The sequence below is a fragment of the Mauremys mutica genome, chromosome 6 (genome assembly GCF_020497125.1).
Source record: "Mauremys mutica isolate MM-2020 ecotype Southern chromosome 6, ASM2049712v1, whole genome shotgun sequence".
NCBI classification, from domain to species: Eukaryota; Metazoa; Chordata; order Testudines; family Geoemydidae; genus Mauremys; species Mauremys mutica.
Window position 1 is genome coordinate 121,987,655 of NC_059077.1, and position 18,840 is coordinate 122,006,494.

Here is an 18,840-nt window from a genome sequence, read left to right on the forward strand (position 1 = left end):
GTGCCCAGAGGCCATCCAGAGAGCGGTCCACGGGAGCAGTGGCCAGCGGGCAGTCAACCCCCAACTCTGGAGCAGGGCCCCCCCAGCAGGGGTCCCCCGGAGCAGCGGGGCCCCAGAAGTCAAGATTTAGTCTAGGGTATTTGGGGTAAAAGTCATGGACAGGTCACGGGCTGTGAATTTTTATTTATTGCTCCTGATCTGTCCATGACTTTTACCGAAAATACCCCCAACTAAATTTTAGCCTTAACTATAAGTCACCCTGTTACCCCTCTGCCTCAGTGTGAGAGAGATTTGCTGCTGCTAAACTGCGTGTCAGCTCCCTGCCACTCCAGTCTGTCTGCCTGGTCAGCCCAATAATCCCCTCAGGACTCTGCCAGGCCTTTCCTTGCCTTGCTGAGAACCTTTGGGGCCCCAGTGACTGACCCCCTGAAACAGTGTCCTTCTGCAGTGTCCGGCCCCGTCACTGGGTGCCCAGAGAAATACCAAATCCGCTGTCTCCAAAGAGACAGAACATAGCAGCCGGTTGGGTCACTTGAGGATGCACCTCTCACTTTTCTACAAGAGCACTAAGAGGAACATAAAGAGCAGAGCTGTAAGTGCCCAAGCAGAGATCATAGAAACGGAAAATGGTTACAAAGAAAACAAAAATATAATCACACTCTAGTAACTAAAACTTAACTCGAGTTAATCCTTGAGTAAGGCAGTTTTCTCAGCCACAGCCCCTTCTCAGCATCCCCATCCCCACATGGCTGGGGAGCCACCATTGTTCATGGAATGCAAAGAGCGCTGACCTCTTAGGTCCCTCAGTGATGGATAACAAGACGCCCTTTTGTTTCTTCTTACACTCCCCAAAGTTCATAGTCTTAAGTCAGGATAATCCCTGGGGTTCAGACTGCAGAGTTCTCTTGCATGTGATGCCAGGCTGCTTCCTTGTCTTCCTGATAACTGGTGTTTATCTCAGATACAAAGGAACGGCCCAGCTGAATTGACATTGGAGACGCAGGCAAACCAGCTAAGCACCATTCCTTTCTCTGGGACAAACTTGTTTACCAAGTCTGCCCCCAAAACCTATTTTAGGAACGTATTGACAGCGCACCTACATCACTCTTTGCATGCCAGGCATACATACATCACACAATGTTATCACCGACCAGTGGGTCACCGGCTTTACAGATAAATACAATGACCGTAATGCATTAGGAGCCTCTCACAGTCACACAGAGCACCACAAAACATAGTGACCAAGTGCACCTGTATCATTTATGTCTCTGACTCATTGCCCAGCAGTCACACTAGCCATTTGATTTCAGTCCTAAAAAGGAAGCCATATGAACGTTAGCATTCACCCAAGAAGGACTTACATTATTGTTGCTATTGAAATTGTATTTGTGAGGTTTTGATTGGTTTTGGTTTATATTCACGTGCCAGGCTTAACTTTTCAAACATTTAAGACTTTCGTGAATGGCTCCCGCTTAATAGTGAGACTTTATTGCTTAGTTCCAAATTCTTTGTACACAAACGCGGGTCTGGGGTCAGAAGAATGGTAGGGAGCCACACCATTTAATACATGGATCCTGGTAACTAAATGCTCTCCCCTTAATTCTAAAGCATATAAGGGAGAAGCTTGGGTAAATGAACCTCGTGGTTTTGCTGCTTTTAGGACACAAGAGCATTGTCTGTCATTTCTCACTCCAACGCAGTGTGGGGGCATTAACCATGACTGGCACCAACCCCGATGCCGCTTTGATGCCAGCAATGATTTTGTTAAGGAATTTCTCATCTAGCTGCAGCTCGGAGTACTGTCAGAGGGAGAGGAGGGGTGTAGGGAGCACATGGCTTATTTTGCTGATGGAAGTCATGGTCATTACATTACGAAGGCTGAGCTAATGTCAAAAGGGTCCCTGAAACCATGCAGCATGGAATATTCATTGCTGCAGCAGCTGCCAAGGAACGGTCATAGCTGCTTGGGTCCCTCGTGGGCCTGGAATAAGGATTCATTTCACAAAGCAGTGTCAGAATGAAAATAGTCAAAAAGATGCCATAGCAGGCCACCTTTGTGGCTCTCAAAGACTCCATCTCATGTGGTCAATTTACAAGTAACGAGCTGGTTTTTCTAACTGCCGGCTTTGAAAGCACACCTCGTGACCTGCGAGTCACCATTTGCTCGTCCTGCCTTGGGCACGTGGGTACAACCACAATGTCATTTCATCTCATTTTCTACCGGACCTTTGCAAAGACAGACGTAGCCCCCAGTACATCGAGGGAACAAGAGACGAGAGACACATGTGAGAATGAAGTATTCTTGGAGTTGTAGCAGGAGATGAGGAGGGACTCTCAGCCCTAGCAGACAAGAGAGAGCTGGAGGAGGAGAAAAATGCAGGAGGACATGAGCCCAAAGGCAGGTCCTGTTTCTTAGGGCTTGTCTGCACTAGAAAGTTTTGCCAGCAAAGGTTCTTCTGGCATCCAGCTATTGACATAGACGTGTGCAGCACTGTTGCCAGGGATCCCGCCTTTGCTGGTACAACCTGCTGCTTTGAGGACATGCTGCACTGGCAAATGCAGCCAGATGGGAATGCTGGGGAGCTGTGGATGACACAGACTGCTGAATGAACATCGCCAGCTGCTGTGGGCATTCACTGACTAGCTGCACATGATGGAGCAGCAGTTCTGGGCCCATGAAACAAGCACTGAGAGGTGGGACCAGGTCACAGCGCAAATCTGGGCGGCTCAGCAGTGGCTGCAGAACTTTTGGCTGTGGATGGCCATGCTCCTGGAGTTGCGTGCTGAGCTCACCCAGCCCTCCAGCTCAGAGTGAGAGCGGCTTGGACAGTGGAGACACGAGTGGCGATCGCACATTGGAAGCTTGCAAGCTTGACCTGTCACCAGTCAACGGGCAATTTGCTGTTGGCAAATCTACAGTGGGGGAAGTCATCATCCAGGTGTGCAAGGCCATGAAGCGAGTCCTGCTGCACAGGACTGTGACTCCAGGCAATGTGCAGGAAATAACAGATGGCGTCAACGCAATGGACTTCCCGAATTGTGTTGGGGCAATAGATAGGACACATGTCCCGATTCTAACACACACACCCCAGCCCCACTTTGTCTGAGTACATAAACAGAGAGGAGCACTTCTCCATGGTTATGCAGCAGTGGTGGATCACCAGGGACATTTCACTGACACAAACATTGGGCAGTCAGGAAAGGTGCATAAGATCACATCTTTACGCACACAGGGCTTTCTGACAAGCTGCAGGCATGGGCACTTTTACCAGCCTGCCACTCTTGTATTGCTGGGGTTGCAATGCCAGTTGTGATTCTCATGGGCCCACCGCTCCCACATGGGACCCTGGACAGCAGCAAGGAAAGATGTCGCTATCCCCTGAGCAGGTGCACGATGACCAGGGAGTGGCTTTTGGCCAAGTAAAGGCCAGTGGAGATGTCTCATGACTAGGATCTCGATGTGACAAATATCCCTATTGCTAGTGCCATGCATTGTGCTTTACATAATATCTGCGAGGCCAGGGGGACCATGCTGCCACCAAGGTGGAGGTGGAAAGGCTGTCCGCTGGTTTTGAGCAGTCTGACACAGAGCCAGTTACGCGAGCTCCTCAAGGCGCCGTGCGGCTGAGGGAAGCCTGAAGAGCACACAGACAGCATGTTACTTTGTCTCATTGCTTGTACAGTAATTAGCTGGTTTATTAATTGATGAGGGAGCTGTTGATTGGGGGATTGCATCTGTACTGTAATACAAAGAAAATAAATTGTGGTTTTCACAGGAGAGAGCTTAATTATGCAATATCAAACAAACTACTCAACAGAAAGCGCAAGGTGCTGGCTGCAATCATAGGACAGCGCAGGTGAATTCATAGCAGTTCTCCACACAAGGATTGAGTGACTGGATACTGCTACCACTGGCTTGAGGAAGGGGAGTGTTTGGCCCTGGCCTGGAGAAGAAGAAATAGCTACCCATGCCGTGCAATGGCTGATGGGGTGGACAACTTTGGCTGCTTTGCTCCATAATGCTTTAGAGCATCTGTTGTCTGAGGAGCAGCATGTTATCTTGGCACACTTCTCAGTCCCACTCAATTCCTGGGTCTCAGCAACTCCGGGCCCAGAAATCCTCAAGCAGATCTGTGAAAATGTCTTCTCTCTTCTGTTTCTTTTTCCTCCCTCTCATAGGCTATGGCTACGGCTACACTTAGAGCTTCAAAGCGCTGCCGCGGCAGCGCTTTGAAGCGCTAAGTGTAGTCAAAGCGCCAGCGCTGGGAGAGAGCTTTCCCAGCGCTGTCCGTACTCCACGACCACACTGGCGCTTTGCAGCGCCGCAATTTGCAGCGCTGGAGAGGGTGTGTTTTCACACCCTGCTGCAGCGCTGCAAATTTGCAAGTGTAGCCATGGCCTGTGAGTCTCAGCAGGTGGAGAAGCAATGGCCTTAAAGGACACCCGAGAGCTGCAGTCATCGATAAACAATCAGAGTAATTGGTAGCTTTAAGGAATTAGCAGACATCAAAAGATAGATACAACAACTCCCTGAAGTTTCCCCTCCAATATAGATCTACAAAAAAATACAGCTCTCACTCACTACCAACACAGGACTGTTTAAAGGCACACACCATGGTGACTACTGTAAGGGGTTGGGAGATGGGTAACTTTAGGGGTAGTGTAGTGAACATGGTGTGACAGGTTCGGTCACAGAGACCCCCTTGGGACTGTCACCTGACGTGCTGAAATTACCTCTGAACCTGTTTTCCCAGCCAGCTTGGGACTCCAGAACCCTGCCTTGTTGAGCCAGACATGCAACACAAACCCAGGGTCTGGGCCACACCCCCAAAGCTGCAGACTTTAACCAAAAACTGCTCAGCGGGTCACCTATCTCCAGCACCCAGACACCCAGTTCCCAATGGTGTCCAAACCCCAAATAAATCCATTTTACTCTGTATAAAGCTTATACAGGGTAAACTCATAAATTGTCTGTCCTCTATAACACTGATAGAGAGATGCACAGCTGTTTGCTCCCCCAGGTATTAATCACTTACTCTGGGTTTATTAATAAACAAGTTATTTTATTAAATATAAAAAGTAGGATTTAAGTGATTTCAAGTAATAATAGACAGAAACAAAATAAAACAAAACACACAGGTCTAAGCCTAATACATTAAGAAATTGATCACAGGTAATATCTCACCCTCAGAGATGTTCCATAAGCTTCTTTCACAGGCTACGTCTACACTACCCGCCGTATCGGCGGGTAGCGATCGATATAAGACCGAACGCGCTTATATCGATTCTGGAACTCCACCACCGCGAACGGCGGTGGCGGCGTCGATATGGAGAGCCCCGGAGATCGATCCCGCGCCGTGAGGACGGGTAAGTTATCGATATAAGATACTTCGACTTCAGCTACGTTATTCACGTAGCTGAAGTTGCGTATCTTATATCGATTTTTCCCCTTAGTGTAGACCAGCCCACAGACTAGACTCCTTCCTAGTCTTGGTTAGATCCACAGACATCTCAGGTGTAAGCAGGGGTTTTCTCGTGTCTGGCTGCCCCATTTGTCCTGTTCCACTCCCTTTTATTGCTTTGGCACAAGGTGAGACTCTTTTGTCTGTGCTTGTCCCCACCCCAACTTCTAAATGGAAAAGTGCAAGGATTAAGATGGATTCCGGTACCATGTGACATGGTCACATGTCACTGTAGACCCCTAGTCTCCAGTCTTCCTGGGTTGGCCCACACATACACAGGAAGGCTTTCAGGTAAATAAACCATTTACAACCAATTGTCCTAGTCAATGGGAGCCATCAAGATTCTAAACCACCATTAATGGCCCACACTTTGCATAATTACAATAGGACCTCAGAGTTATACTTCATATTTCTAGCTTCAGATACAAGAATGATACATGCATCCAAACAGGAGGAATATATTCAGTAGGTTATAGCCTTTGTTATGATGCCATTACAAATGACCTTTTGCATAAAGCATATTCTAGTTACATCATATTCACACATAAGCATTTTTCCATAAAACATATGGAGTGCAACGTTACACATGGCTCAACTTATTACAGGCAGTAGTGATCCTGGTAGACACATTCATCATGAAGGCACCCAAAGGCCCAGTGAAGGCAGCTGTTTGAAAGGCCTCTTGGGGCATCTGGGCTGTATGCTGCTAGCCACTTCACAGCAATGAGGTCCCCCAGAGATCCTTGCAGATGTGCCTAGGCAAAGATCAAACATTATGTGCCTGAAAGGTTCAAGGAATTTGTCCCAGAAATCTGTTCAGGCCAAGTATTTTTTCCATTTTCAGTGTCTTTAATTGTATTTGTTGGCAGGCAGGCGTTGTCTCCAGATGTGTGTTGAATACCTGAGTACTTCTTCGCACGTGCCTTACAATCACTGAAGTAGAGTTTTCTCTCTTCAGAATACATTGAATTTTTTTTGGTTATATTGCCTGCAAACGTATTGACTTTAAACGTAAACTTATGTATTCAGGAATCCTTTTTGGCGGCTTTTTCCTTTTCTTCTTTCTGATGGTTTTGCCTAGTCCTGCGAGTTCGTGCTCTTAAAATAAACCAGCTACTACTTTAAAGCAGAAGTCCTTTGTTCCCTGCCCATGTGTGGTTGGCCACCATTTGGAAGGAGAGGGTGAGGGGACAGGGGTGATGTTTCAGGGCATGCATTAGCAGGGGCAGTAAACTACACCGACCTGAGTTCCCCTCCCCTTCCTCAGTGGATTCTCTCTGGGTTCGGCTGTCCGTCAGCTCTGCCCTCCTCAGGCTGTAGCTCCAGGGAGCCTCTCCATGACATGTCCACTTTCACTGGTAGTGAGCTGGACTGAACTCCACATATGGGCAGCAGCTCGGGGGAGGGGGCAGCACCAGATTTTCTGTTACCCTCCTTTGCCCTCTGGTAAGGCCACCATAAGCTCCATCCCCTTTGTCCAGCACCGGTACCCGCTCCTGGCATAGCCCAGCTTCTGTATCTCCTTTGCAGTATCTGCATAACTCTCTTTACTCCTGAGGGACTCACACAGGTGGGCCTACTCTAGCCCTTCCCCCTACATGCCGAGGAAGTCCAGGACTTCTTTCCTCAGCCAGGCAGCAGCCTGAAGTGTAGCTGGAGTTTCACCGGGAGCCGTACTGTGTGCTCCTCAAGGTGGACTATTAGGAAAACAGGCATTTCCAAAACGTGCTGAGCATTTTAAAGGGACAGGGAAGGTGGGGGGAACGACTTCCAGTCACTGTGACCTCTTGGCAACAGAGTTCAACTATTCCACCAGATCTGTAACTGCTATGGTGACAGTGGCATTATGAGCTTGTTCCTGGAGGGTTGCCAACATTGGAACAGGTGTGTGACGCACCTATACCAATGTCAAACCAGCTCCAATTACCAGAACTAAACGAATAAGGAAAAACTGACCGAGCAGTGAAACAACAGCAGATAGAAAAGGGGCACTGCATACTTTGGGCCATTTAAAATTGTTGAGTCTCACAATCTGGCAGATAGGACATTGGGTTTGAAGTCAGCAGACTTGAGTTCTGTTCCTCGCTATGCCACTGACATGCTGTCTGGCCTTAGTCAAGTCACTTCACTTCTCAGGGTCTCGGTTTCACCTTCCACCATTTGCCATGTCTATTTATATTGTAAGTTCCTTGGGGCATGTGTTTCTACACACACAATGGGGCCCAAATGCTAAACAAATACATTTACATTTTCTATTAAATAGCTTTTCCAAAAAGATCGGCACGATTTTAAATTTCTGCAGTATCCACTGACAACTCACATTCCATTGAACGGGAGATTCAAGGCACCAGTTAGATAAGGGCAGTGGAACTCTTCCATCAAATACTGCTAAAGCAACAAAATGTAATTTCCTAGCAAACATTGCAGTTGACCTTTCGACAATGTTTAGAGAAACCCTGAAACAGCTTCACTTTGCAACCCAAATCAATTATTTTCTCATCTGACAATTCCGGACACATTTTCTCCTAGCTCTGCTCTGAGAGGTGTCAGTCCATAACAGGGCTCAGCCAGTTGATTTAGTCCAATTTGCTCGCAAACGCTGATATTGAGGAATTATTTGAACGCCGTACATGCTCCCTCAAAACAATTAAAAGGAACCTTTGCAATCAAGCATTCATTACAGGAAAGAGACACTGCAGCGGCTCTCGCCATGGATCACACTCCAAACTGCCTGCAACCAGCAGCAGGATCAATTAAAGGAATTTTTCCAAGACTGCCAAGGTCAAGCTTGGAAACAGTGGGCTCAATAAGCAGAACTGTACAACATCCGCAAGCTTACAAAGGGAGGACGAGTGGACTAATCTCACAAAGAATGGAACCACTACTTCATTCTTGAATCAACTGCATAGTTCTTCTTGGCAGTAATAGCTCAAAATGAACTGTGATGGATAAACTCCACCTTGGATGACCTTTGTGCAGAAAAATATTCAGGCTCTAATTGCAGTTCTAAATAGAGCTCTGCATACCACAAAACTAGCAAGCCCCTTCCTCACCTATCAGACTTAACCAGTCATTTTCATTCTTTGAGCCTTCTTTTCCACTCTTTCTGAAATGCATTTGCCTCCTTGTCCAGCAGGCTCATTCTGCTCAAAATCCCACCCATCACCTCCATGCCCCTCCTTGCTGATGTAGAGCTGAGAGCTCAGTGTGGGATCTAGGTCATTTTCTTCAAGGCTTGTTTTGCAAAGGTGCCTGGAAGATCTCTCCGGAACAGACACCAGGATATCAATTCAGTGGCAGCAGAGAGCATAAATTTTGGTTCACGCTGTTTATATTAAGGTTCCATTTATAAACAGGGATAAGAAGTGATTAATAGCTATGTTACAGACCTGAGCAATTTGTGTCATGGATGGTTATAAAGCCAGGGTGTTGGAATCTAACACTCAATATATTAATCATTTATTAGCACTTTATAAACTATTTATAAATGGAACCTTAATATGAAGTATGACCTTCTCTAGTGGGGCCAGGGGACATCTCTCCTGCTTAAATATAGATAAAATACACATGCACGAGTTCTTGCCTCTCTGTAGAGTACACAGCCATGTAGGTGGACTCATGGGAGCTGGGCTGCTGGCGTTAATTTATTTATTGTGCAAGAAGTTTCGGAGCATTTATTTAGTAAAGAAGCTCTGAAGTAGTACAAAGGATCCCATCAAAGCTGGCTTCACTGCTTGAAGCCACTATTTTGGATTTGCTCAGGCAAGGGACAAATTTCCATAGTCCTCTCTGGGAGCGCTGAGCACTTCATTTTAGAAGTCGGAGGAAGACGACGGAGAACCCAGAAGAGGTAGGAGGGGTGTTTGACTGGATGGAACCAATTGCCATGGGAAGGAGACTTTATTATGGTTTTGTAGTAGTGCTGACAGAGGTTGGGGCCCCGTCGCACTAGGCATTGTACCAACACAGTGAGAGAGAGGTGTTTGCCCCAGAGAGCCTGCAGTCTAAACAGACAGCACAGGCAGGGAGGGGAACAGAAATACGAGAGGTGAAATGAACTGTAAAAAGTCATACAGCAGGACAGTGGCACAGCCAGGATTACAATCCTAGTTCAGTGCCCTAACCATTAAGCAAACACTGTTTCTCGGCAAGAGTCCTCTTTTCCACCGTGCAATCATAGCGAGGTTGGTGGCTCACCCATAAAGAGCGCTGGTGAGATCACCAGGGTCCCATATGTGGGATTTCATTTTCTCGTCTAGCCTACAGCCTGGCGCAGATAGAGAGGAGGGGTATCTGAACACAGGCGTGTCTATAGGGAACAGCTTGTGTAGCAACCATTGTATCATGGGAAGAATCTATCTAGGTTTCTGTGCTGGTCCTTTTGGCAGTTCATTGATCAGCTTCTTTTAGTTAAAACGCTTGTTAATTTGGAGCCTCCAAAGCAGAACTCCAAGGCTCCAAGGGGATTAGAAAGAGCCATGTCATCTATTTCTGACAAAAGCCTATTTGTACATGGAATTGATGACAGGGCAATTCTCTAGGATTTGAAATGACACGGCTTTTTAAAAATTCATTGGTATCTCCAGAAGGTATCATTTGAGCGGATGGGATCATCAGAGACTAGATCAGGCTAAACTGAAAAACTAATGATTGGACTAATGAGTTGCATTAATTGGAAGCAAGGCTGGCTGGAAAAGAGAAATGAGGAAAATCTGCCTGATCTGGGCCAGAGTTGCAGGTGTGGGTGATTACATAAAACAAAACACAGCTGAGGGTCCAGGCCGGCTGAAGAAGAGATGCTGGGGAATCTCCTCGCTACATCGGTCTTATTTTTTTATATTAGATGCTCTCATGACTTGCAGCACAAGGCAACTCAGTCTTTCCACCTCTCTGTCTAGTGCCACCTTTCTTGCTCCGTTATAAGTCTGTTTCCATGACAGCAACATCATTCTCAATAGCTCTCTTATATGTCATCTGTCGTCCTCCTCTTTCCTGACTTCCACCAGGTAGTATCCCATCAAAGCCTTGTCTAGGAATACAGGGTTTTGACATTCCGGCATCATGTCATGGCAAGTGGAAAGTGTTTGCTGATTCCTGCTTTGTCAAAGAGAAGAGGACCTCCAGATTTCGGAGGGAAGAAGGGTTACGAACCTTGCAATAAGTGTGCTTTTGTCCACGTGGGTCCCACTCGAGTTGTGCGTATGCTTCATGCGTGTGAGATCAGAATCTCTGAACAGACGTGTCCATTGGGCCTGCACCTGGGCCAACATGTCCTTGGGCCCCAGACAACGGCAAAAACAACAGTTTCCCCGATTGCCCCTCAGTTCCCTCTTACCACCCAGGGCCGCAAGATACCACTCGGCAGTGTTGCCTGCTACCTCATAGCAATGCTTTCTTCATGCACTTGTAAATATTATTATACCAAGGGCTGCCAGCACGGCCTACTAGGCCAACCTGGCACTTCCCATTAGAGCACCCTTATTTCAGTTGCTTATAACTTTGTCCCGCTTTACCCATCTAGGCTGAAATTTTCCATGCTGGAGACCTGCCTCAGGCTGATGATATGATCTCAGCCAAAACGGTTCAGTGATTTTCCAGAAGGCGGCTAGAGAAAAATACTTTGTTTTGCCCACGTTAAAAAGTTCTGGGGAGCTTTTCTTTGAAAAGCTCTACTGCCCCCCTATTTTGGAGCAGGGACTTGAAATTTGGCCCAGCATTGGCCTTTCTATCAAGGATGTGCCTTTTGCCAGCCCTGTGAAAATCTGCCCACATTTGGCCAAATTATAAGCCTTTTGAAAATCACAGTTTGCACATGCTCCGTAAAGACTTAGATTTTAGCAGCTAAACTCCCTGAGGATGTCATCCCCACTGAGCATGCTCCAGCTCGGGACTCAGGAGGGCTTCCCCTGCAATTGTGGCTCTGGGCTGATGCCGGTCTAGGCGTGAGCAGGGAGTCTGTCTCTCCGGTTTTCTCAATAAGCCCCTTGCCTGTGCCATGCCTAGCACAATGAGACCCTGATCTTAGCTGGAGCTTCTAGGTGCTACCCTAATACAAATAATTAATAAATAATAATGATGCACAATGGAGCAGAGTTAAGGTGGCACATGCAGCCCTAATTTAATCATTTCCTGATTTCTGAGTGCTCAACACTGCAACATTTATATCTTCTTAACATCGTTTTCCAGATGCTGTTAGAAAACATTTGCCAAGCCCTTGGTTCACAAAAAGCCTCCGTTAAATGTCAGATATTTATTATTAATAGTAATGATGTAGGTGCAAGAGCAGACAAACAAGTTTGCCTTTTCAACCTTCCCAGTCACTTCCAGCCAATAAGGAAACAGCAGCTACAATGAATTCTCACTCAGACAGAGATAATTAACCTTTTCGTTACTGAACGAACACTCAACGCTGTGCAAAGTCCCAGGGAGGTAGAAGGGGAATAGGCTGCCATCTAGTGCACAGTGCATATGAGAGACGCGCTGGTTCCTGGCAAAGCTTGCACGGCTTGCCCGTGCACAGGTAGCTGCGTTTCTCAGCTCTGCGATGGGGCGTGATATAGGGAGTGCTTCACTGGAGGGGCAGATACACATTATTACATATGGGGCTAGATTGTAACGGCACAATCTGACACCAGGAATGGAGCTGGTCAGGAAAAGTGGCTCCATATGTCTTTACTGCAGCGGTTAACCCGGGATTGGCACAAAGACTGAGTGTCCGGGGTAGTCTAGCCCAGGTGTAGGCACCCCCACAGCAAAGCCCCCTCCCCGGCACACACATTACTGGGTCTACCCTGTCTCCACACTCCCCCATGGGCATCTGGGGGCATGGGCCTGGGTTCTTTGTGCTGAGCCACTGCAGGATTCTTTCCACATCCCCAGCTAGCATGGACTTAACTCACCTCCGAACCCCGGTCAGAGGTTTGTGTGTGCGGAAGGTAGGAAGGTTGGGCTAAAATCCAAGAAAAGCCTGGGTTACCTGTGCAGTGAAGACATGTCAAAGAAACACCAGCCCCCACTTCATGGAGCACTTTGCTCCGCCCTGCGCACAAAGCCAGTTTCTCTGCATGGCAAGTAGGAGGGGCAAAGCACAGGCTCCTCCCACTCCTGGCCCCTCGAACGCAGGAAGGGGAGCCCACTGTGCAAACGGCCCCTGCTGCACGGGGACATGCCATGTATTGCATGGGCCTTTGCAGACAGTACCGAGATCAGATCAGTTCAATCCCTCTTTGCGGGGTCTGGTTTATTCGCTCGTTCTAGAGAGGGTAACTCACTTATTTAGCTGCTCACATTCATGCCCACTCTGGGTCAACGGGTCACTTTCCTCCCCTGTTCAGGAGGTCCTGGCCTTCCTGCCAGGGTTGGGTTGCACTTCTGACAACCCCTCTGTCCCTCTCCCTAGCTCTCCTCCTTGGTGCTGGATTTGAGCGTCTCCTCCAGCTGGCCCTTGGCCCAATCAGTCCTTGCACCCTCGGGGGGAGGGCACAGCAGGCAAATCTTTCCCTGCTGCTGTCTTCTCCCTGCTACCCACGGCCCTGCAGGAACCTTCTTCCTCCCTGCGGCGTCTACAGGGGCCTGCCTTGCTCTGTGAGAGGAGGCAGCATTTATACTCGCCCCTTCTCCCTGCTCACTGCTGATTGGTTGGGTGAGAGGGGAGTCCTGGCCCGCCCTCTCTGCAGGGCTCTGGGTCCCAGGCCTTTAAAGATACAGTAACAGGATTCGTAGTAAATGCTGCTGCTTCCCACCCCCCTTTCCTCTCTTCCCACATCTCTTCCAGCTCTGGGTATCCGACCTCCCCAAACTCTCGCAAGCCATTTTGTGGTGTCCACTAGACACAATTACTCCTCACAGCCTGCCTGTGGGCACAGTAACACTCCGTCTTTGCCTCGTATCGGTTACTTGGATCCCACAAGGCCAAGCAGACTGTATCACTGGGGAGCAGTCGTCTCTCGGAGAGCTCTAATTCATTTCGAGCCTTGTGATTGACCTGGACCGTGTGTTAATCTCTCTCACAGCTCACTCCTACAAGGCTACACCTCCAGGATCTAAGTATAGGGATTATGTGGGTAGTTTATGGAGGTAACAGAGCGATCACTAAAATGTGTTCCTCACCAGGGTGGTAATTAGTCTCCTACTTCTGTGCTTAGTGCCTACGTTAAAAGCATATTCCTGCTGTTCTGTATTTGCTCCCATTGATATCAGAATATTCAGAATCCAAGGGCAGATTCCTCCTCCTCTCTGCCATGGGTAAGTGCTGCCTCTGTGTCAAATACGTCCATTGCATGACGGATGGGCATGAAGCACAGTGCACCCACGTTGGCCTGGAATCGAGGCTCCCCAGCAACGTTTTGCTCTGGATCCAGACTGCTGTAGGGCTGCCAAGGCAAGAATCAGACAGATTCGGTAACAATGTGTGTGGCCATCCTCTTGAGAGGGACTCTGGAAAGCAAGCCCCACGGGAGCTCTGTCGGGAAGGCCCACTGGCACATAGCACAACATACCCGGAAAGTGTCTCTTTCTCAACAACTGCTCACTTAGGGCTTCTCCACACACACTGCACAACTTCCTTACGGCTGCTCCCATCGCAGGTAGGGTGCAGGGGCAGAGACCTGCATACCCAGTGCAACCCGCTGTACAACTGGGAAGGGAGTGCCTAGACCCATGGGCTCTGCTTCCTTCCTTCTCCCCATGCACTGGCCAAGAGTGAAAGGAAGTTGCACTTCAAAGAGTGGGGACGGGACTTATTTTCCTCCTATCCTGGAATAGGGGCAGAATTTTGACTCTCAAAGATGAGCCTAAAGGCTCCATCTAGCCCCACTTAATGGCCTTAGAGACGTTTGCGTATTTTTTCCTGCCCACTGAAATCCTGCTAAGAATGGGTCACATCCCCTTTCAAAACACGAGGAACATTCCTGTGAAAGCCGAGTGCTAGCCCCTGTGCTGGAGCAATCTGCATGGCAGACAGTCTAGGCTGCCAGTTACCTTGATGTCACGCCATGGGATAATGGCATAAGAACAAAAGAACGACCAAAGGTCCATCTAGCCCAGAGTCCTGCCTTCCGACAGTAGCCAGTGCCAGGTGCCCCAGAGGGAATGAACAGAACAGGGAATCATCAAGTGATCCATCCCATGTCACCCATTCCCAGCTTCTGGCAAACAGAGTCTAGGGACACCATCCCTGCCCATCCTGGCTAATAGCCATTGATGGACCTGTCCTCCATGAACTTATCTAGTTCTTTTTTTAACCCTGTTATAATCTTGGCCTTCACAACATCCTCTGGTAAAGAGTTCCACAGGTTGACTGTGCATTGTGTGAAGAAATACTTCCTCTTGTTTGTTTTAAACCTGATGCCTATTAATTTCTGTTGATGACCTCTAGTTCATGTGTTATGAGGAGTAAATACTTCCTTATTTACATTCTCCACACTAGTCATGATATTATAGATCTCTATCATATCTCCCCCTTAGTCGTCTCTTTTCCAAGCTGAAAAGTCCCAGTCTTATTAATCTCCCCTCATACAGAAGCCATTCCATACATCTAATCATTTTTGTTGCCCTTTTCTGAACCTTTTCTAATTCCAATATATCTTTGAGATAGGGCAACCACATTTGCACGCGGTATTCAAGATGTGGGCGTACCATTGATTTATATAAAGGCAATATGATATTTTCTGTATTATTATCTAACCCTTTCTTAATGATTCCCAACATTCTTTTCACTTTTTTCACTGCCACTACACACTGAGTGAATGTTTTCAGAGAACTATCCACAAGGATGCCAAGATCTTTTTCTTGAGTGGTGACAGCTAATTTAAACCCCATCATTTTATATGTATAGTAGGGATTATGCATTTATCAACATTGAGTAGTTTTGTATCATCTGCAAATTTTGCCGCATCACTGTTTACGCCTTTTTCCAGATCATTTATGACTATGTTGAATAGGACTGGGCCCAGTACAGATCCCTGGGGGACACCACTATTTACCTGTCTCCATTCTGAGAGCTGACCATTTATTATCTATCTTTTAACCAGTTACCAATCCATAAGAGCACCTTCCCTCTTATGCCATGACAGCTTACTTTGCTTAAGAGCCTTTGGTGAGAGACCTTGTCAAAGGCTTTCTGGAAATCCAAGTACACTATATCCACGGGATCCCCCTTGTCCACATGCTTGTTGACCCATTTCAGATACAGTGAGCATCACAGCCAGAGGTCCTGAAGATACTGGGCGGGCTCATCCATTACTGAGCTGTCCCGTAGAACCCAGAGCAAGAATGCCTTTGCTGGGAATAGACCATGCCTGCCTTTGTCACCCATCATTGGCCTTCAGCTCAGGAAATATCACTCAGCACTGAAGATCTGCCTGTTCCGAGGAAGCTCCTTGAGAAGGCATCACCCCAGCTGCAGCCGAGTGCCAGGAGAGTCAAATAAGAACCCCGCGGTGGAGGGAGCAGGAGATACCTGCCCACACACACTCCCAAAGGGAGAAGGATTGTGTGGGATTCCCCGCCCACCCAAGGGGACAACTGCGGATACGGAGAGGTTCTGCGTACTGAGGAGAAAAAGTTGGCTGTCTGGAAGGGATGGGATCTCCAGGAGTTCTGGCTGTTCATCTGAACGCCCACCCTTCTGTGATAGTCGTATTAAAATAACCTACAATCCTATAAGATGCACACAGACACAAGACACACCCTGGCACAACCCTGCCAGCTGTGGCCTCTCCTCACAACTGTCTCAGCACTAGTGCTGGGTGGGAACCAGATTCTCCATTGGGCAAAAAATTCCTAGTGTTTCGAAAAAAATTCCATTCCGCAACTGAACAAAAGCAAAACATTTCAACATTTCCGGCAAAACTAAATTAAAAGAAAACAAAAAACCCATTGTGCATCGATCAAATATTCTGTTCTAATACAAATCAAAACATTTAATTTCCATTTATAACTTTTTTACATATTGTATTATATAACATCAAATAAAGAAAAGGAACCGGCTTTTCATTTCAGAATGGAAAATCAAAATGCTCCAGTGGTTTCTGGTTTTCTTCCTAAACAAAATGTCATTGAAACAGACGTTTCCACAACATGTTTCGCTTTGACAACAGAAAAGTATAACTGGAAAAATTCTGATCAGTTCTACCCAGGAGTTTAAAAAAAAAGTGCATCTAAGCCCCTAAATATCACAAAACAATGAATGATCTTATCTCCATCTGAACACCACAGCCCTTGGCTTATCAATCAGAGATGTGAAAAATTCAACCCAATCTCTTGTTTATTCCCCTTTTCATCCTGTGACATCTAAGGACAGGATGCTGCAAAGGTTTTGGATAGGATTCTTATACCCAGATGGATCCCTGCATGCTTTCATGCCCCTAGGTAAATTCCACTGCCATTCATTGCTACCCTTTGAAGCCAGCAGTCAACAGGATATCACTCCTTTTTCTAGGTTTTGTTTGTTTGTTTTTAATGGCTGAATGTAACCAGCTCTGAGCTTTTCTCTGTGTTCCAGGTTCTGAGCTACTTAGTCCATGTCCCTGTGGTTGCAACCAGGCAAAGGAACATTTGCTCTGCGGTGGAGTTGTGCACAGTGTGGGTTGCATGCTCTTCCACTCTGTATTTACTGAGGAAAATGAACAAGACGGCAGAGCTCTAGGGCTCCAGGCACATTATGATCCCACTACACGATCTGGGCCTTAGAGATTGCAGGCCCATTAGCCACATGAAAAAACTGAACAGAGACATCTCAGATGGTACAAACTTATCAGACCACTGATTTTTTTTCCAGAGGTCTTGGGTCAAATTATGTTTGTTTTCGCTGAGATTACTGACAACAAAACGTGGCCCTATAAAAAACTGGAATATCACAGGACAAGAAAACAAATGTCTTCAAAACAGGAAAAAGTAGCCCTCCAGCTGATACTGATTACTAGGGCTAATCTCATCCCTAGTCAAATAATGGAACAAATATTAAGCATGTAGAGCAGCGATACTCAGACTGAGGCCGTGAGCCGCAAGTGGCTCTTGTATGTCTCCCCTGAAGCTCTTTGCAGCACAGGACATTAAAACACCATGTCATAGAATCACAGAATATCAGGGTTGGAAGGGACCTCAGGAGGTATCTAGTCCAACCCCCTGCTCAAAGCAGGACCAGCCCCAGCCAGGGCTTTGTCAGGCCGGGCCTTAAAAACTTCTAAGGATGGAGATTCCACCACCTCCCAAGGTAACCCATTCCAGTGCTTCACCACCCTACTAGTGAAAAAGTTTTTCCTAATATCCAACCTAGACCTCTCCCACTGCAACTTGAGACCATTGCTCCTTGTTCTGTCATCTGCTACCACTGAGAACATGTGATTTAATTATTAACCAGTCTAAGCTATTAACCAATCAGGAGGCTTTTACTATGTTATTAACCAATTGTAGTGATAAAATAATCATACTTAGTCAGTCATTTAATGTGAGAACATATATTGTATTTTATATTTATTATAATTTATATTTATTATAATATATATTGTATTTTATATTATACATACATATAAACTGAATATTTCCCATCATACTGTTTAAATATGAATAGTACTGTAGTAAATGAAACAATGAATTCCCACTACTCTGACTCTTTGGGGGAATGGTGATTGCTAATTTGGCCCCTGAACCACTGAGGTCTGGTTAAAACCAAGTGAAATTTCACCCCTGAGCAAAAGGCCAAGACAAAGCTTATATGCCACTTAATACCCACTTAAACCCTATTCTGAGGACTTAAGTGGAGCATAAACAATGTGCAGACTGTACATAGAGGTGATCTCCCCTGCCCCCCAAAGAATAACAAAACTCTCTTAACAGACATCATGGGAGTACTATAGATCTGATCCAAATGGATCTGATCCAAAACCTATTAAAAGTCAGTGACAGCTTTTCCATTGACCTCAATGGGCTTTGAATCCAGACTATTGAAGAATAAACGATGCTTAGGTATATAGCTTGCTCTTTTGTTAACAGTCTGGTACTTGAAGTAAATGTAATATACTTGGATCCATTTCTGCCATTAGTTGCACCCATGAAAAGCCATTTTTCTGTAGAGGGCTTCCAGGGTGAAGCTGAGGGAGGAACTGGTTCCCGGGTCTGGATGCAGCATGTCCCTTAAATATCGCACTTGAAATGTTTAATTCACTTTTGGAAAATGCAAGCTCCTCCAGCTAGGAAAAATGAACTGAACACTTTTCTATTCAGTGGGAAAGAGGGTTATTTTTATGGGGCAGTACTGTAAGTAAGTTTGTAAGGGCTTATCTTCAGTACAAAGTAACTCAAGTTTTAACTCCTGTGTTGCCCCTAACTCAAGTGCTGTCCACACACAAAAAACATTTGCTCAAGTATGGTGGTGCTT